The 17,852-nt window shown below is 40.7% G+C and overlaps 1 protein-coding gene across 5 annotated transcripts in view; it reads right to left on the reverse strand.

Moving 5' to 3' along the window:
- Positions 1–17,852, reverse strand: part of LOC140732326 (partitioning defective 3 homolog) — an 838,958-nt gene that overhangs the window by 134,786 nt on the left and 686,320 nt on the right. The gene's annotated exons all lie outside the window — the stretch shown is intronic.

Genomic DNA, 17,852 nt, shown 5'->3' on the forward strand with positions numbered 1-17,852 from the left:
ATGCCAAGTGGAAATAAGTCCAGGACCAGCCTATTGGCTCAGGGTGTCTGACACTCCAAGGGAGGAGTTGTAAAGTTTGATGGCCACAGGTAGGAATAACTTCCTATGACGCTCAGTGTTACATCTCGGTGGAATGAGTCTCTGGCTGAATGTACTCTTGTGCTTAACCAGTACATTATGGAGTGGATGGGAGTCATTGTCAAAGATGGCATGCAACTTGAACAGCATCCTCTTTTCAGACACCACCGTCAGAGAGTCCATTTCCACCTCCACAACATCACTGGCTTTACGAATGAGTTTGTTGATTCTGTTGGTGTCTGCTACCCTCAGCCTGCTGCCCCAGCACACAACAGCAAACATGATAGCACTGGCCACCACAGACTCATAGAACATCCTCAGAATCGTCCGGCAGATGTTAAAGGACCTCAGTATCCTCAGGAAATAGAGACGGCTCTGACCCTTCTTGTAGACAGCCTCAGTGTTCTTTGACCAGTCCAGTTTATTGTCAATTCGTATCCCCAGGTATTTGTAATCCTCCACTATGTCCACACTGACCCCTTGGATGGAAACAGGGGTCACCGGTGCCTTAGCCCTCCTCAGGTCCACCACCAGCTCCTTAGTCTTTTTCACATTAAGCTGCAGATGATTCTGCTCGCACCATGTGACAAAGGGAATTAGGTAAGAATTGTAAGATAAAACTCTTAGAGGATCACATGGGAAGAGCAGGGAAATGGAACTGCTTTAATTTCTCTACAAAGAGTTGGCACAGACTTCATGGTCCAAATAGTTTCTCTCTGTGCTGCAACAATTGTAAGATAGTGTGTATAAAACTTCTAACCTCATCTCAGCTAAGCTTAATGAATTCAGAATAAACCCCAAAATGCATTTTTACAAATAAAATCAGAAAATGTTAGAAACACTCAGCAGGTCAGGCAGCATCTGCCAAATGAGAAACAGAGTTAACACAGTCACAGCAGTTTCGTAATTTAATATTAATGTTCAGCAGTTTAACCCACTAAATCTCCTTATAAAAGAAGTCTTTTTCCTTATAATAAATAATTTTGAATAAAAGAGCTACTTAATATTGGCATCCACAAATATTTCACATTTTGATACACAAATTTGACTTTATTAACCATAAAATTAAAAAATCCAGTTTCTCCAATGTTACCTATTCCATTCAATCAAAATAACAGTCCAGACAAAAGTATTGTCTATAACTTGATCAGATTGTTTTATCAAAAGAATTTTTACAATTAATTATTTCTTACATTCTCGGCATGAAAACTATTGAATTCAGTGAACCTCCACCCCTCCAAAAGTGAGGTCCAATCCTACCCAAGTGCATGGGCACTTGTTAAAAAAGTAGGAGCCATATGAGTGCAAACTATATACTTCCAGACTGACAATGAGATGCCAACTATAGCAGGCATGCCTCCGCTAACCTAACCTAGAGCTAGCAATTACAGGCAGCACCATGGAACAACTAGCAGAGGTGCAGGCTAACATCTCCACTGACCCAAGTTCAATCCTGACTTTCTGATTTTCCCTGGGTGGAATTTGCATGTGCTTCCTGTGACTGCAGGGGTTCTCCTGAAGACGTGTAGGTTGGTAGGTTTACAGTAAATTGCTCATCATGAGCAGCAGAATCCAGGGAGAAGTTGTCAGAGATACAGTGAGAATAGGCTAGAGGTATAATTAGTTGGAGAATGGGATTGCATTGTGAGCTGGCACAACTTAATGAAACAAAGTGGCTTTCTTCTACGTTAGAGGAAAAATGGAAATAGGGCAAACCCGTGTTCACCCACTGTTCGAAACATCTTACTGAGACTGAATTTGCAATTTTCAAAACCAGTGAATATTTCACTCAAGCAACTGTAAAACGTTGCACGTACAAATTCAAGCTGCTTGAACTTCCACTGCACAATCATGATTACCTTAACTACCAGTAAAGGCAAATGAACTGGTGCAAAATGAAAAACATCCAGAGAAGCCTCTCTATTTCTACCGTTCAGATTTCTATTGGTCACTGACTGCAAGGTCAACATAAACTCTGGAAATCATGGCATTCGTCTGCTTATACACATTTTCAACAGAATGACAATAGACACTTGGTGTTATCTAAGGTGATCAGGTATGAACTGTTCTGATAAAAGTTCATTGCCCTGAAATACGAATTCTTCATGGATGATGATTTATATGATAAATATTCCATGGACTCAGAGCTATCTACACCCTATCCTCGTTATATGTGGGGGATACGTTCCTTGAAGTCAATGCATAATGTGAATAATTATTTAAATGGATAAAATAGGGATGCGTTCCAGAGGGCTTCCTAAATATGTTTAATCTGTAATTTATTCACATTTTCGTACCAATATGACACAAAAGCAGTGCCACAAGATGACGTTTGTATTATATTTCATCAATTTAAGGTAATATTCAATGTAATAAATCATAGAAAGTTAACATCCTGGAGTGCACAGTACTCACCAACAGTGTTCGCGGTAGGAGATGAGTGGTTGTTGTGGTGTTGGGCAGCTTTACATGGATAAGGTGGATGGTTGTGGTTGTCAGGATCATATCAAGCACAGCAAGGGGTGAAGGAAGACTCACAGAACTCCTGGCAGCAGAAGATTACACCGGTTTGAAGGAAGTTGTAAGGGTTGTTTGCTTGGCAGCATTTTGTTTTTCAGCATAGATTTGCTTGTAGGTAAGAAGGGTTGACAGCAGGGAACGACTGAAATGCTGACTCTGTTCTAAACTTGGGTCCATGTCCATCCTCATTTGTGCCAAGTGTTCCAAATTCCACCGTTCCCTCACCGTCGGTAAACTCCCAGGATTTTCAAAATCGTCTGTTGCTTGCAGCATCTAAGAGATAGTTCACCATTAAAAAAAAACGCCTTGTATATGGATCACACCTTGGTCGAGTGGCTGAATCAGCGATGTTGTGTTAGGCGGCAGGAAACGCTCTGTTATGTTAGGATGAATACTGTCCAGATGTTTAGGATGGGCTGACGCATTGTCAAGCAACAAAAGAACTTTAAAGTCAAGATTCTGTTCCTGGTAGTTGCATTCCAGAGCTTTGTTACCTTCAGCTGATGCCACGCCGTATATAATTTCCAACTTTTTTTCAAGTGTTAAAACGGTTCCCTGCCGTTCGGCTGATAGCCCAGGACATGACATCGGACGATTAGGAGGCATAGTTAAATATTTCAAACACAAAATCACTGTACCGTAGGTAAAACCAACAAAAGTTTAAGAGCGCAAGATCGCACATCCACACCTTGCCAGAACCAATGCGAGACTGGCGGGAGTGAGGTTGTGAGGCACGCGCACGTGACTTGTATTGGCAGGAAAGCAGTGCTCCTCGCATAACTGTGAGTTTTGGACGCATATAAGGAGACGTTGGTAGAAATAGGTCCCGTGCATTACTGTGAATCCGCGTAATCTGAAGACGCATATAACGAGGGTAGGGTGTACCAATGAAGTATCAGAATCAGAATCAGAATCAGACTTTAATCACCAAGTACCTATGCACATACAAGGAATTTACTTCCGGCAGATGTTGTCTCTCTGCTCATAACAATAATAATGATAAATATAAATGAAAATATAGATTATACATACAGGTAGTGCAATCCAAGTAATAGTTAGCCGACAGTTAACTGTTCAGCAAAGTGACCGCAGTAGGGAAAAAACTTCTCCAATGCCTATTAGTCTTAGTCTGGAGGGATCTGAAGCACCTACCAGACGGAAGCAGATCAAACAGTCCGTGCACAGGATGGGAGGAGTCCTTTATGATGTTCCCCGCCCTCTTCTTCAACCTGGAAGAGTACAGGTCCACAATAGAGGGCAGGGAGTCTCCAATGATGCACTCGGCAGTCCTCACTGTGCGCTGTAGTCTGGTTCTATGCTGCTTGGTTCTGATTCTGATTCTGATTTGTCAATGTGGAGCAGAGAGCGAATTTGTAAATCTGGCAGGAGTAAAGGACGTTGGGAATGGTGAGAGGAGTTCGGGAAAGAGTGCCGGGGCGAGGGGTGGCGTGGGTACAGACACCAGGCAAGGTCATTTGAAGCCAATCAATTGGTTTATTGATCATTACAGAATGTCTCTCTGGTGCTTTCTGCTCCCTCCCCTCTCCTTTCTCCTTTTCCCAAGCATGATTCTCCTCTCTCTGCCCCTTCTCACTCTCAGTCGACAACAGAGACCCATATCAGAATCAGGTTTATCATCACTTCACATGTCATGATTTTTTTTTTGCAACAGCAGCAGTACAATGCAAGACATAAAGTACTGCAATACTGTGCAGAAGTTCTATCACCCAGGCTATAGATGGGGGAGGAAACGAAGCTGATCCTAAAATATTGAATCTGCACCTTTAGGCTCCAGTACCTCCTCACTAATGTTAGTAATGAGAAGTGAGCATGCCCTGAATAATAAGGGTCCTTAATGATACCTTGTTGAGGTACCATCTTTTAAAGATGTCCTTGATGGTGGGGAGGCTTATGCCCATGATGCCCGGTGTGCCCATGTGGAGCCGACTGAGTATACAACCCTCCGCAACTATTTTCGCTCCTGTGCATTGAAGCTTCCATATCAGGGTGCAACCATTTAGAATGTTCTCAGAGTACATCTGTAGAAATTTGCAAGAGTTTTTGGTGACGTAACAAATCTCCTCAAAACTCCTAATATAGTACAGCTCCTGCCGTATCTTCCTCATGATTGCATCGATATGTTGTGACCATGACAGAACCTCTAAGATGTCGATGCCCACAAACTTGCAACTGCTCACCCTTAACCCCTCGATGAGGACTGGTGTGTGTTCTCCTGACTTTCCCTTCCTGAAGAATCAAATCCTTGGTCTTACTGACATTGAGTGAAAGGTTGTTGTTGCGACACCAACTAATCAGATCTCCAGCATCTGTAGCTGTGCACTTTTCATGAAATTTGTTACTGTCTGCTTGTAGATTTTTCATAATGTTCTACACATGTTTTATACTGGACTCAGGGATGCAAATAATAATTTAAAATGTGCACACATTACAAATTCTCAACTATTGGATCATTCTGGCACAACTGATACCTTGGCATGCATGCTACTTGCAATAGTAATGGGGAATAATCAGTAACTAATGGTCTGAATAATAATGGCATTGAGAAAAAAAATTTGAAGTCAGAATCTAATGATGCTGATACATTCTGATGTATACCTGAAGAGCTATAAACTGCAGGGCTACTTTTGGAGAGCTAGGAAAAAAGATTAATCCCTTTCTGCTAGGATGAACACAATGGTCCCAATATTACACTGTGGTGTAAGTTTCTGTAAGCCTCGGCACCATTAAGGTTGTCAAATGAATTGCCAGCTGAGAAAGCAAGGGATGCTCTTGAGCATTTGTGAAGCAACAATGACACAAGTGATTAAGATTGCCAGTTTCACAAGAAACTGTATTCTCAATAGAGTAGCTAAAAACATAATTCTAGGCTTCATTCATCTCTTTAAAAATGGATAACCCGCAGTACAGCCATGAAAATGCTTAACTGAAATTAGAAGTTCAGCTGCAATCACTTTTACCGTGCTGGGGGTATGAAGAAATAATTTGTAAAATAAGCAAGGCCTTTAGAATTTTATTTTAGACCTTGAAAGCAGCTTTGGTCATCAGTCAAACCTAAATTGAAATTAGCAACCAAAGAACGTAACCTGTGCCCAGGTCAATCCTGGGCTGTCATTCCATCTACAACCATTGCTAGCTTTAAAAGCTACTACTTTAAGATTTTTAAAAATTTACTGACAAAGAGGCATTTGTGGAATGAAAATTATAAAAGCTTAAGATTAGGTGAACAGGAAGAAGATTATTAGTAGAGAGATCAATTACTAGGACACCCAGGGGTGTCAAACTCATTTTAGGTCACGGGCCGGATTGAGCAAAATGCAGCTTCACGCGGGCCGGATCAGTCAGACGCGTGCAAACGCAGCTTTCGTTGCCTCCGTTTTTTCAGCCTGCTCTCATGTGTCTCAGTCTCTGCTATAACTACAAAGTGTTTCACTTTACAAATTCCGTTTCTTATGAAGAAGACTGCCGAGCAAGACTGCCGAATAAACACTAAAAACCCTGAAAACCTGGTACCTGAATAAACTCAGCATTGGCCATATCATACGCCATAAGCGCTTCGATTACTGGGGCCAGCTTTAATAGTAATTAGATATTATCTCACAGGCCAAAGATAATTCCACCGCGGGCCGGATTTGGCCCGCGGGCCTTGAGTTTGACATATATGAAAATGGTAGAGGGATTGGTGTTAAGTTGAGAAAAATTACTTTCTGTATTGATGGTGTAATCAGAATCCTCAATATATTTCATTAAAATATTAGTCAGATCTTATAAGTTCCTTAAACTATAGAGCTATATGACAAAGAACTGGGAAATGGTCTAGACTAAATGCCTTTTGCTAGCATAAACAGGTTCAGCTGAATAGAGTCATGGGTGGACAAATGGGATTAGTACAGCACTGAAACTAGCCCTTCAGCCCATCTAGTCCATGCTGAGCTATTTAAACTGCCTCCTCCCAACAACCTGTACTGGGACCATAGCCTTCCATACCCCTCCCATCCACATACCTATCCAAATTTCTTTTAAACACTGAAATCGGACTTGCATGCACCACTTGTGCTGGCAGCTTGTTCCACACTCTCACAACCCTCTGAGTGAAGAAGTTTTCCCTCAGGTTCCCCTTAAGCTTGTCACCTTTCACTCTTAACCCATGATCTCTGGTTGTAGTTTCACCCAACCTCAGTGGAAAATGCCTGCTTGCATTTACTCTATTTATCTCCTCATAATTTTGTATACCTCTATCAAATCTCCTTTCGATCTTCTACGTTCCAAGGAGTAACATCCTAACCTATTCAGTCTTTCCATATAGCTCATGTCCTTCAAACCCGGTAACATCCTTGCAAATTTTCTCTGTACTCCTTCAATCTTATTTACAGTAAGGAGGTGACCAAAACTGCACACAATATTCCAAATTAGAGCTCACCAAAGTCTGAAACAACTTCAACATAACATCCCATCTCCTGTACTCAAATACCTAGATTTATGAAGGCCAAAGTGCCAGAAGCTTTGACAAAAGAACCTTCTCCTTCAGTGCTGTGAAAGGGTAGGATATCAAAAAGCAAGACGATAGAGGTGTAAATGAGAGGAAATGGCTTTCAAGCTCTGAGGGGTAGGCTTCTTGGTAGGGATTGGCTGATAATTGGTAATGGCTAATGTGAGAGGGCACAGTTTTGAGGTGCTTGGAAGTAGGTACAGAGGAGATGTCAGGGGTAAGTTTTTTTTACGCAGAGAGTGGTGAGTGCGTGGAATGGGCAGCCGGCGACAGTGGTGGAGGTGAACATGATAGAGTCTTTTAAGAGACCCCTGGATAGGTACATGGAGCTTAGAAAACTAGAGGGCTATGGGTAACTCCAGGTAATTTCTAAGGTAAGTACATGTGCGGCACAGCATTGTGGGCCAAAGGGCCTGTATTGTACTGTAGGTTTCCTATGTTTCTAATTGGATTGTACTGCTAGCAGAGATAGTAGAGTCAGATACAATTTCTACATTTAGGACCCACTTAGATAGACAGTTAAATAATCAATGTACAGAAAGATAAGGGGCAAAGCCAGGCAAATGGCATTAGTGCAAGTGGACAAATGGGATTAATGTGATGGGCCAAAGTGCCTATTTCCGCTCTGTATAACTCTATGACACATGTTATGTGTCAACACTTTTTTTTTTACTGTGAGCGTCATTTTAAGTGTCTGGACGAGGCAGGTGGATGACGTCATTCTAACAAAATGCGGACAGGTTTCTGGGGCATTCATCAGAGAAGGAACAGCGGACTGCGAGCTACCAGCAGGAGACAGCTACGGCAGCGGACAAGTCTCATCCTTCTCCATGTCCAGAGGGTTGTGATAATTAGCAGCACACGGTGCATATTGGATACGTGACTCTCACTTTACATGATCCATACTTGGATTTCTGGAGTATTCCTGTGGCGATCACTTTTTGTTAACCCATACATGGATTTGGGTGTGTTAGGTGGCGACCACTTGTGTTAAGGAATATTCTGTGACTGTCACCTTGTAATATCCCTCGGTGGATTTTGGAACACTACTTAACGTCTGGAATCTGCTGTGACTGCTATCTTGTTTTCCCAGTGTGGATCCTCTGGAATTTTCCGAGATCGCCGCCTCCTGTCATCTTAGTGTGGATTTACAAGATTCTTTCCCTCATCTGTTTCCGTGGATTTCTGGAATCATCTGGATTGCCATTTTTGGGACTGTGTTTGAGTAAGCTTTGAGAAGAACTGTTCCCAAACCTGACACCGTTTGTGAGCTACAAAAGCATAGCACTGTTAATTTTTCTGTTTACGGGAGTAATTTGTTTAATGGTCTATACTTGGGGTAGATACTGAAAATATAGTTGTTTAACATTAAAACCTGAGTCTGTGGTCTGTTGCTGCTGGCACATAACACACAAAATGAAGCATCAAGTCTGCCAGCAGCAGCCAGTCAGCAGGAAGATTGCAAGGAATGAAGATGTTGGCAGTAGTAGTAGTAGCGATGGACTGCTGTTTCCAGGAGAGGAATTCACTAAGAATATTGAATATTTCCTGCCCTCCTTTGTATAAGAGATGCCACAGACCAATTACTGATATTTATTAATTTGTGTTCTGTTTATTTAGAATACTGTAGCATATTCTAAGACAAGGACCAGAACACCACAAAGAAATAGAATTAACACACAAAATGCTGGAGGAACTCAGCAAGTCAGGCAGCATCTACTAAAGGGAATAAACAGACAAGGTTTCGGGCCAAGCCTGTTAATCAGGGCCAAAGCATCGACTGTTTATTCCCCTCCACAAATGCTGCTCGGCTTACAGAGTTCCTCCTACATTTTGTGCGTGTTGCTCAAAATGTCCAGCATATGCAGAATCTTTTGTTTTTACAAAAAGAATTTGACATCTGAAAGGAAAAATAGCTCACCATGAGTTACAATGAGGATTTAGGAATGCCATTCAGTTGGAGGAAGAATATACGAGGACAGAGTATTCAGCAAACTCAGTTAACCTTATCCAACCTGGAAGAGCTCTATAAGTGAAGATAAATCCTGACTAAGGACTTTCGGCACTTCTCTATACTTAAAGGAAACAAATGAATGTAACAAATACAAGGCACGAACAAGTATGCAATTTTAGCAAAGGCAGAATAAAAGGAGAAAGAAATGAGGTAGAACGAAGGAAAATCAAATGTGTGCACATAAATAAGGGAGTTATCAGGATATGGCTCTAAACACCTAGATCCAGCAGCAAAAGTACATTAGATATTTGATAGCCAGCACCCTTTACCCCAGATTGCAATGGCTAATATGACAAGGCATAGTTTTAAGCTGCTTGGAGGAAAGTATAGGGGATGTTGGGGTAGTTTTATTTATTTACACAGAGAATGGGAAGTACAAGGAACTCACTGCCAGAGGTGGTGGCAGAGGCAGATACACAGAGACATTTAAGAGAATCCTAGATAGACATATGGATGAAAGTAAAATTCAACAAAACATTGTGGGCCAAAGGAACCATACTTGCTGCATTGTTCTATATTCTAAGGCACAATATGAGCTGCCAGTTCTGTAGTTTGCCACATCTTGCAGATTCGTAACACTGTGAGTTTAAGCTCCATCCATCCCATGAGGTAATCATCTGGTCTGAAGCTACAGGATGTCACAAGAGCAAGTGCCACAATGTTGAAGGTGGTCTTGTTCAGATCAGACTGAGGACCTATTTCCTTCTTGGGTGAAAGTCAACGATTCTGTGGAAAATTCTGAAGGACAGCTGTAGAATTTTGCTTCGACAAACAGCACCCAGCCAATTACACTTCAAAAAGTTTGCCAAACCATTACGCCTCAAAATGTAAATCATTATTTTCAAGACATCTTTGGACATGAGAGTTGATCTCTAGGACCTGACAGAGATTAAAACAGTGGAACAGATATAAAAACAAGCCACGGTTTCTCTCTCTCTAGTCCTATTCTACATAATCATCTTTTCCAGCCTTTTATGCAGGATTTAACATTTTTAGACTGGCACAGAAACGGCATTAGGTGCTTTGAAGATCTTTTCATAAACGCTTTGCAACTTTTGAACAATTGTCTGTAAAGTTTGGCCTGCCTAACACTCATTTCTTTAGATATCTCCAAATTAGACATTTTATCAACCGTTTAATACCAAACTTTCCTGAGGTACCCGTTAAAAACGTTGTGGATTTGTTTCTTCGTGTGAATCCACTGGGTAAAGGTTTAATTTCTACAATTCGAGATATGTTAGTGATGTTGAGGCAGGCCCCCTTTGACAAAATTAAAACTGCCTGGGAGCATGATTTAGATTTTTCTTTGTCTGACGAGGTTTGGGATTCAATTCTCGTCAGTTAATTCAACTTCTCTATGTGCTTGTCATTGCCTTTTACAGTTCAAGGTGGTACACAGGGCTCATATGTCTAAAACTAAATTATCACGGTTCTATCCTGATATTAGTCCCTGTTGCGCTAAGTGTAAAGGGGGGGGTGGTGCGAGGCTTCTCTTATTCACATGTATTGGGCTTGTCCTAGCCTGGAGAAATTCTGGAGATATTTTTTAAACTTTGTCTCATATACTTAATTGCTACTTGTTGACATGCATCTGATTCCGACTAAGCGTTGTACATTGTCTTTCGCCTCTCCTTTGGCCAGACGTGCAGTCCTTCTTAGGTGGAGAGATGCTGCCCCACCAACTCATGCTCAATGGCTCAGAGACATTATGTCCTGCTTAGAATTTGAAAAGATTCATTAATCACTTCTTAATTCGGACATAAAGTTCCAAAAGGAGTTTTCTTGAATATTTTCATAATTCCCATTTAGATTAAGGGTGCAACCCTCCCTTTTTCCCTTTTGCATTTAAATCCCTTACTTCCAGCTTCTTACGGTTAAGATCTATGTTTTTTTTTTGATGTGTAAACATATTATAGTTTAGGTAGAAGGCAATATACCTTCTTTTTATAAATACAGCTCTGTGGTGATAAAAGTTCTGATTAACTTTTTTATATATCATAAGGTTGGCTTGGAGTTGGGTAGTGGGAGAGTGGGGTGGTAACTAACTTTATACGATTCTACTATGGGTGCTTTTTCTTAATCATTAGACAAAAATTAATTTAAAAAAACAAGCCAATGATTCACTTCATATACAACTGCAAAAAGTCAAAATAACAATGGTGAATAACTAAGGGCCATGGAAAGTTAGGTGATCAAGCAGAAAAGTCCCAGCAGAGGCTTGATAAACTGAATGGGTTGCTTCTTCACCAAAACATTCCATTCACAATTTCATTTAAATAAATTCCATTGTCATAATTCTGGCAAATGAATCAGACTCTTAGTATTCCTTAACATTTAATCAGCTACCATAAAACAGTTTCTGTCCAAATTCAGAAGATGCCAGCAGAGGCCACAGAATCAAGTCATCAAGAACCTGTCAAATCTTGGTAAGCAGTCTGGATTTATATAACAATGAACTCCTTACATTAAGCAATCTGTTGGGAAATTTTGAAGATTGGTCAACCATCAAAAGATAGCTATGTAATCAAGAAACACAATGTGGTCTGAAAACAGTGAAGGAAAGCTTCAATGGAACAACAGTATATTCTTTCACTGTTTAGACTGCACAAATAAGTTGGGAAAACAGAACAAATGAAAAACATCTGGGAATGAAATGGACAAAGGCTGAGAATTAACATTCAGATTTGGCAGATGATACCATGCTATTTATTATGTGGGAGTGAATAACAAACCAAGCAACTGCATGGCTAATAACTGAAAAGACAAAATATTAGCCAAAGTTATGAAATACTGAGAACAAGAATAGAGGTAATCTGGCAACATCTAGCAAAATGTCGTCCCAGCAAACAGAACTCAATATTGCTGAGAGGACTGTGTGTGTGGTGGCCTGAGTGCACTGCTGACAGACAGGAAAAAAAATCTATACTTAGATAGATGGATCTCTTGAGGACAAAACGCTCCACAAAATTGGCCCTGTCCTCAATAGTGAGGCCTTGCACAGCAGTAGGGCCTTCTGGGCGTCATCCTAATGCGTGATGGGAAAAAAAATGCCTTTGACATCCCCCTACGCCAGGCCTCTATTTGATCCACATGTCAAAGCTGTGAAATATATTATTTAAGCATTTTTTTGGCAATTCTGGTATTCAGAAATGCACTAGAACATCTGAAAGTTATTTGGAAGTATTAACAATAGAGCAAATGACTTGGAAAATACAATTAGAAGTAAACAAATAAGCAATTAAACAAGTAAGCAAATAAAGAATGTAAAGTAACTCTATTAGTTTGTCCTATGGTGAGCTTTCTTTCCATTAAAATCAGTGTTAACTCTAACCTGCCAAAGGATGATTCGGTGTTCACTACAGTGTAAATTATGTGGCATCTCTGCTCTTTTATGCTCTCCTGTTGGACACATTGTAGGGAAAATGCCCGAAAAAAAGGCATGGTCGGAACCATTCATATTTTGTCACAATTGCAGAAACCTTGAATTTGACTGAAACTCAATTCATAGCTCTAAGTAAGAATGTTTTCCTGTAGGTCAGCAATGAGTTCTAAGTTCCAATACTTGACAGATATTTACTAAGACATTTCAAAAACCAATGCCATTCTTCTCAACTTCTCATCACAAACTCTGTTCTCTTGTCACCAGCTCCATTCCTCTCATGGTAACTGTCTGAAGTTGAGACAGTTTTCTTGCAACTTAAAAGAAAATTAAAGGATCATGCAACTGTAGAAATCCAAAATCAAGAGCCAAAAAGTTGGATAAGAGAAACAAACCCCTGGAGGAGCCCAAGGGTCAGACACCATCTGCAGAGGGAAATAGACAGTCAGCATTTCAGATTGAGATCCTTCATCTGTGAGTGATTGATCCAGACAGAGAAATCAAATTAGTATAGGCTGGAAAAGTTAGTACTCAGTCCAGAAGGGTGTGACATGTCTGCTCGTCCTTGATGTAATACTTGCCCATTAGTCAAACTCTGGATAACATATCCACGCTTTCTACTTCTACCTCCATGATTTTGTCTGATTTCCTCCATCTCTGCTCATCTGCTGTTGAAACCCTTACTCATGAAGACATTAACATTTCAGTCAGCTCCTCCTTGGTCTACCTCATTTGATTTTCTCCAAACATGAGGTCTTCAAAATTTTGAACATATCCAAACCTGCAGCATGTCCAAGTCATCTTTCAGTTTCAAAAGTCAAAGGGCAGAGAAATTTAGGCTCGGTTGATAGTTACAACTTGACACGTATTGCCTGAAAACATGGCAGTATCAGATTCAAGCATGACAGTTGAGTCTCAGATTAGAGGTCAAAGGGTCTCGAAACTTAGCAGGGATCCAAGGAAGTACTTTTCCACCCAGAAGGAAGTTGAAGCTTAACACTGTCTGAGTGCAGAGTGAAGGCAAGTACTATCAAAATCTTGAACAAATATTTCAATAATCTTGAGCCATCAATGCACGGAAAGCTATGCACTGAAAACCGGAAAATGGGATTAGCATGGATGGGTAACTTGATGATCAGCATTGACATGGTGGACCGCAGGGTCTGGTATATTACTGTATGACTCAGAATCAGAATCAGGTGTACTATCACTGACATACATCACAAAATTTATTGTTTTGCAACTCAACACTAACTTTCAAATATACTTTGACACAACATGAACCTGAAGAGACATTTTGCTGGAAAAAGAACAGCATTTTGACACCTATGGTTATGGTTCAAAGAACAAATGAACAATGAGCTGAGCTAGCTTCCTTCAGAACTGCTGGATTCTATGATTCACACCTGTTTATGCATTCTCATAATTGTCTTTAATCTCCCGTCTGTCCTGTTTATGCTACTTAAGCCATTTAACTATCTTATTTTCTTCACAAGAACCCTTCAAGGTCATTCAATTTCTTCATGTGTTCATGCATGCATGTGCTTTCCCCACCCCTTCCCTTTGCTGCAAACCTTGGTACATATTAATTGGTAATATCTTTCTGTTCTGACAGGCTCCACACTGAAATTATTAACTCAGCTGTTTCCTCCACAGATTTTGACTGCGCTGTTTTTAGGATTTTCGATTTTGTTTCTTCTTTCCATAGCCTGTTGGTGATTATGTTTTATGCTTTCTGATGAGTGAACATTTTGACTTTGCACCTGCAACAAAGGGAATCAACATGAATGGCAAGAGATAGTACAAAAAAAGTTGATTCGATAATGACGATTGTGAAACAGTTAAAATAAAATCAAAAAAGCAACATATACCTTTTTAAAAATGCAGGAATGGGGGTGGGGGAAGAAAAGCAAAACAGCCCATCATCATTTGGAGATTTGCTGTACTGGAGGTGGATTTTAAGAAAATAAATTGTGGATACTTGCAGGTAATGTGTACTTTGCTATCTCTCAATTTGCATAATTTATTCAAAACTGGAACTGAAGCCTATTTCCTCATCTACAGTCCTCAGAACTATGTCATAAAACGCTGTAAAAACATTTAACAATTTGTCATCAGGCTAATCCAAATGTCTATCTTTAAGCTCAAAATACATTCTAAAAATAATTGAATTTAAAATTAGGAAATTGAGAGGCATTATTGGGGCACTGGATGAAGGGAGAAGTATTTCAGTATACGACTGCTAGAAAAACAGCTCAGCTTACTAGAAATGAAAATGATAGCATTCTGGATTAAAGAGTAGGCAACTATAAGAAAGAGAATGAAATATGACAGTCATTCAAAAATCAATAAAACTGTGGATGTTAGAAAACTGAAATAAAAATTGAAAAAGGTCCTAGACCTGCAATGTTAACAGTTTCTCCGATCACAGACACTGCCTGAGCTGTTCCGATTTTGGTGCAATTATAGGTTGTGTTTACTCATTATTTACAGTTCTAAGGTTCTAATGAATGCTCATCAGATTCAAATTTATTATTTATCACATGTACATAGAAACATACAGTGAAATGCATCATTTGTGTAAATACCCAACACACCTAAGGATGTGCTGAAGGCAGTCTACAAGTTGAGCCCACCATTGAGCACATCTACACGGAGTGCTAACGCAGGGAAGCTGCATCCATTATCAAAGACCCCCACCATCCAGTCACGCTCTCTTCACGCTGCTGCCGTTCATAAAGAGGCACAGGAGCCTCAGGACCCACATCCTCAGGTTCAGGATCGGTTATTACCCCTGAACCATCAGAGCCTTGAACCAGAGGGGATAACTTCAATCAACTTCACTCACCCCATCACTGAACTGTTCCCACAACCTATGGACTCATTTTCAAGGACTCTTCCTCTCATGTTCTTGATATTTATTGCTTACATGTTATTATTATTTATTTTTGTATTTGCACAATTTATTGCATTTTGCACATTGGTTGTACGTCCACCCTGTCGGGAGTGGTCTGTCCTTCATTCCATTCTGTTTCTTGTATTTACTGTGAATGCCCGCAAAAAAATGATTCTCAGAATTGGACATGGTGACATACATGTAATTTGATAATAAGTTTACCTTGAACTTTGAGCACGTGTTACCACACATACCCGCACCAACATAGCCAGCCCAGGATGTTCAGCAAAGTAACACAGAACACAACAAGCAACAAAACGACAGCAGTAGAACAAGCTCCTTTCCTCCATCCCACCCACACAGATAGCCCTCCAACTCCAGGACAGATCTCTGGTCTCCAATCTCTGGACATCAGGCTTCAACGTCTGATTGACCTTTGCGCTTCAATCCACGGTACTGACCTCTGGGACTAGCCAATGACAGGACCTCAAAATCCAGACTCTAACTCCAAGCGTGCCAACTGACTCACCCTCATGCCTCCTCCGTGCATGGTTGCCTGATTCTTGGACACACTGATCTGGGACAGCCAAACATCCACAACTGTCCTCATCACCCACCCATATGAAGCGAAGCGCTGGACTCTGGGTATTCCTCATCTCCATGACCACATCATTAGCCTTCAAGCATGGAACAGAGGCCTGGACTCCAGATGTCCTTAGACCCCATGTCTACATTGCTGGACTTCGAATATCGAGAGGATGCCTGACTTCAAAAACTCCTCTACATCCCTGTCCCTAAATTCTAATTTGACTACTAACTCCCCCACATTCCAGTCCCTAAACATAGCCTGACCTTTACTTCTCTCTGTCTGCAAAACCATTCTAATGAACTTAAACAGCAACTAAGTCTGAGCCATGATCTCAATGGAGACCACGGCTTCATCCCAACAACTAGAAAAGTTAATTGCTTGCTCTTTCCACAGATACTACTTGTCTGACTGAGTTCATCTGTTTTTATTTACAAGTTCAACCTAATAGAAGTGTCAGCAGCAAGGGTTCTCTTATAAGAAACAGGAAGACAAAAAGAGAGCTAATGTCACCCATTGTCAGTAACACAGAAATGATTAGCCTGTATTTTGCAATCACAGAATTAGCCAAGAAGAGGAACTGACTTTAATTGGTCTTGAGATTACCACTGGGGCAGAACTCCTGCTCTACTGTTGGTATTTAATGGAGGATTTCGTCAATTTCTAAAAGCATCCAAGAAGATATTTGGTTTCACTTGAGCTGAATGCATCAAATGTGACTTCTAAGTCATAACCATTTGCTAATTTAACACGTGACCAAGGACACATTTTATCCTTTAAATCCCTTTGATCTCAACCTTGAATATATTTAATGACTTTAAATTTTTTAAAAAAGCAGAAAAATTGCTCAAATTGCTTAGCTGGTCAGATAGACTCCCTGGAAACACAAACAGAATTAATGTTTCAGGTCAACAATCTTCCATCAGAGCTGGAAAATTTAAGATAAAATTTGAAGCATTGACAAACCCGCCATCTTGAGGAAGCATACAAAATACATGATGACATGCAGACAGAAGGTGTGGAGAGAGCCAAAAGGAAGATTGGAAGGCAGGGGTAATGGGGTGCACAGTGGAAGTTAGTTAGCTTGGGTCAAAATGTCACACTGGACAAGTTTAAATGCAGAATAAATATCTGAATTTACCAGAAGGCAAAATAAATGCATGAAACCTGGATTAAGAGTGGAACTGCTGATTACATGAAATTGTTGAACTTGAGTGTTCAATGGATCCAGAAAACTGTAATGTACCATGACAAACAACAGGATCATATTTCTGAAGCTTGCATCGAGGTTTATTGAACAGTGCAGGAGGTAGAAGACAAGGGATGTTAGAAAGACTGGAATGGAAATTTAAATGACAGGCAATCAGAACCTCCTGGTCATGCTTGCAGGTCGAATGAAGGCAATTCACATAGCAGTCATCCAATCTGCATTTGGTCTTCCGAGGCTAGCAGAGAGCACATTGTAAAACTGTGTAAGAAAAATGTAAACAATGTATGCCAGTCACTGCTTCATGTGGAAAAAGCATTTGGGGCCCTGTATGGTGCGAAGGGAAAATGTAGAAGTGCAGATATTGTCTGTTCTATGATTGCATGAGAGGGCTGGAGAAGCTGAGCACCATGATCAACAGAAGAAATGCACTCTTGATGCCTTCCTGATCATTTTGGGGGACTTCCACCAGGCCAGCTTGAAAAAGTCTCCAACAAACTACCAGCAACATGTCACCTGCGGAACCCGAGGAGCCACACACTTGATCACCATCAAGAATGCCTACCACGCCATCCCACACCTGCACTTTGACAAATACAGTCTCTTGGCTATACTTCTATTCCCAGCATACAGGCAGTGACTGAGGTCCTCAGGGCAAGTGGTGA

This window comes from Hemitrygon akajei, chromosome 8 (genome assembly GCF_048418815.1).
Source record: "Hemitrygon akajei chromosome 8, sHemAka1.3, whole genome shotgun sequence".
Taxonomy (NCBI): Eukaryota; Metazoa; Chordata; class Chondrichthyes; order Myliobatiformes; family Dasyatidae; genus Hemitrygon; species Hemitrygon akajei.